General features: G+C 33.7%; 1 long non-coding RNA gene across 1 annotated transcript; it reads right to left on the bottom strand.

Moving 5' to 3' along the window:
• Positions 1–336: 336 nt before the first annotated feature.
• LOC132745621 (uncharacterized) lies at positions 337–2684 on the bottom strand. Its single transcript, XR_009627878.1, has 3 exons — positions 2551–2684; positions 1685–1872; positions 337–1381 (listed from the first exon to the last, which is right to left on the bottom strand). It is a non-coding gene; the product is annotated as an uncharacterized LOC132745621 (long non-coding RNA).
• Positions 2685–3097: the final 413 nt, after the last annotated feature.

Below are 3097 nucleotides of genomic sequence, written 5' to 3'. Positions count from 1 at the left end.
CCAGGGCTTTTATTTGACAAAACTTGTAAGACACCCGTTAGAAGATGTTTCATGATGTTAAGTTTTTACTACACACATATAATGTAAAACAAAGACCTCTGCACCACCCCCCACCCCGGCATGGCCAATTTTTATACAAGGGCTTAAATTTGAACAAACTTGGTCGACACCATGAGATGTTTCATGCTAAACATCTAGGCTCTAGCTCATTGGGTTTTTTAAAAGAAGATTTTTTAAGTTTTTACTATACACAAATAGTTGGTTTATACAAATTTATTTTAGTTCGGTTGTGTTGGAAGCTATAAGCTTATTAAAACACTCTCGAATCCGTTCCTGGAACCAACCAGTAATGAATGTAAAGTCTCTTGCTCAAGGAAACAACCGCTGCCCCTGACAGGGTTTGAACCCACGCGGTCAGCAATCCTTAGATTACTTGTCCGACGCGTTAACCACTCGGCCATGCCGCCATCACACAAATAGTTAAAAACAATGAAACCCCTGGGGCGGGGCCAGTTTTGACCCCAGGGCTTTTATTTGAACAAACCTTGTACACACTTACCAGAACATGTTTCATGCTTAATATCTAAACTCTAGCTATTTTGGTTCTTTAAAAGAAGATTTTTAAGTTTTTACTATATGCATATATGGAAATTCAATGACCCCCTGGGGCGGGGCCAATTTTGACCCCCAGGGCTTTTATTTGAACAAACTTGGTAGACACTCACTAGAAGATGTTTCATACCTTTAAAAGAAGATACTTTGTCTAAGCTCTAGCTCTTTGGGTTCTTTAAAAGAAGATACTTTAATTTTTTTTCTTTTGGTTGCCTTGGCAACCAGCATTCTATGAACAATATTTAGAGGTGACCACCAAAGAAACATTCCTGTGAAGTTTGGATGAAATTGGCTTAGTGGTTTATGAGGAGATGTCATTTAAAGTGGACGCCAGACGAAAAGCCATCAAAAAAGCTCACCCTGTCACTTTGTGACAGGTGAGCTAAAAATAGTTAAGTGATCTTATTTTCCTGGTGAAAAACTGGTGGCTCAATAAAGTTCTATACATATTATGATATTTCAAATATTGGAAAGTTATCTCTAGTTCTTGGTGAAAGACTGGTGACTAGTTTTCTCCTCAATGTCATTTCTTTTTCTAATTAGATTAAGTCATGGTACTATATTCATGAGGCTTTCGACATCACATCTAAGAACTCATTATCCAACATTGCAAAGGGCAGGCAGTCTCCTGGTATTCCAATTTCTTTTAAGTTTTATAAAACCACAATATTTCTATTTCTTTAGTGTTTCCGACATGAAGACACATCTACATGTATCTTTCCTTATCACTCCTGCTTTTACTGTTCTATCATATAAGCGCCTCTGTTTCCTGAAATATTTGTTTAGAAAAAGTTAATTGCAAAGTTAAAATTCCACTTGTAAACCCTTGCCGAGCTCGAACTTACAGCAGTGAAAGGCTTAAAGGTTTAAAGTCAAGAAACTAAACCAATCAGTCACAGACACCCCAAGTATTTTATTTGCTAAGCAGCAATTTTTTTCAAAATTATTTAAATTCATAATACCTCAATCTATTAAAATAACCAGTTTTTTCCTTCGGAAAACCTGGTTAAAAGCTATTAGAATATAATAATTAAGAAATATCATATACAAATACTTCTAAATAATCATGTACCTCTTCCTTAAAAGCCCATGCTATTGAAAGAAACATTTTTTCCATTTGTTCACTTCAAGGTTAGTCAGATTGACAGTCTCACATTTTAGCCTTTATCTCTCGTGATTTCATTGTCATTGACCCTAAAGCATCCTTAAAATCGATATCCTGCTGTTCACATTCATAAATCTGACATGTAGGCCGAACTTCTGAAACATAAAATATAATTATTATTAGATATACATATAGTATCCCAATAATTATGTTAGTTGATATCAAATCAATAATTTAAGCAGTGTTTGAAATTAGAAGTAGTCCGAGAGCCCGACTACTAAATTTCTCCTCGGGCTATCAACTTTTCACAGTAACAAGCCCGACCATGCTACTGTATTTTCAGAGGCAATATAAACAAGTGTTTTGAACAAATGAATCGTGCTAGTGAAAAGTCTTTTGGACAAGTGAATATTCCAATCTAGTTGTCCGACCAGCCTAGTCGGTTCAAATCCTAATTTCTTACACTGTTTAAGAAACAATTTGTTCAAAATTATCCAAGCATAAAGATTTTTATAGTATACTATAGTAATTATAGTGTATATACAGTATGTATTAAATGTCTTTACTATCTACTAGTACTATACTGTCCTGAAATTTCAAGAAAACAACTATCTTTAAAATCCATATTCTAAGAAGTTGCAAAACCAAGTGAATGAAATTGCTCTGGGTTTGTATTATTCTGTACAACTTCTGATCACAAAAGCTTCAAGGACATTTATGAGTGAGTCAGGTCCTATCCTGAAAGATAGTTGTTCAAGTTTGAAGACAATCCATTCAAAAATAACAAAGTTATAGCCACTAATAGCAAAAATCAAGAAAATTTAGACATTTACCTTGAATGTTAATATGGTGGTCAAGTTAATTTAGTTTAGTCTGGTCTATTTGATGGGTTGTTGTGGCCAAGTATGAAGACAATACACCAAGATCTGAAAAAGTTATGAACAAGGTTAAAGTTTGATGACAGCAATTGGAAAGCCATCATGACTAAAAATATATTTAATAATTTTGGCCCTAATACAAACTGAAAATTCTAGCCTATAAACACTGTTGAGACTAGCTGTTCAGCATTTTTTCAATAATAAATAAATGCAATGATGAAGTCGGTAACTTGCAAGTCTTCTAACATTTTTACAAAGAATGAACATATATATATTTTTTCCTAATAATTCTACAATGATGTTCATTCATTTATATTATAACAAGATATAGGAAAGATTATAGATATATCCGAAATGAATTGGCCGGTGGACTTTAATGTCAATCATAGAGCTCTTATGCAAAATGTAATGGTAAGCAAACATCCAGCATGAAATTTTCAAGTAGCCACAAGTTAAATAAAATTATTAAAAATACTTTATCATGATTCAATTTCTGCTGGAA

This window comes from Ruditapes philippinarum, unplaced genomic scaffold, assembly GCF_026571515.1.
Source record: "Ruditapes philippinarum isolate M1 unplaced genomic scaffold, ASM2657151v2 ctg9591_1_1_1_1, whole genome shotgun sequence".
Lineage (NCBI taxonomy): Eukaryota > Metazoa > Mollusca > Bivalvia > Venerida > Veneridae > Ruditapes > Ruditapes philippinarum.
The sequence above is the reverse complement of the archived record's forward strand: the minus strand, read 5'-3'. Positions and strand labels throughout refer to the sequence as shown.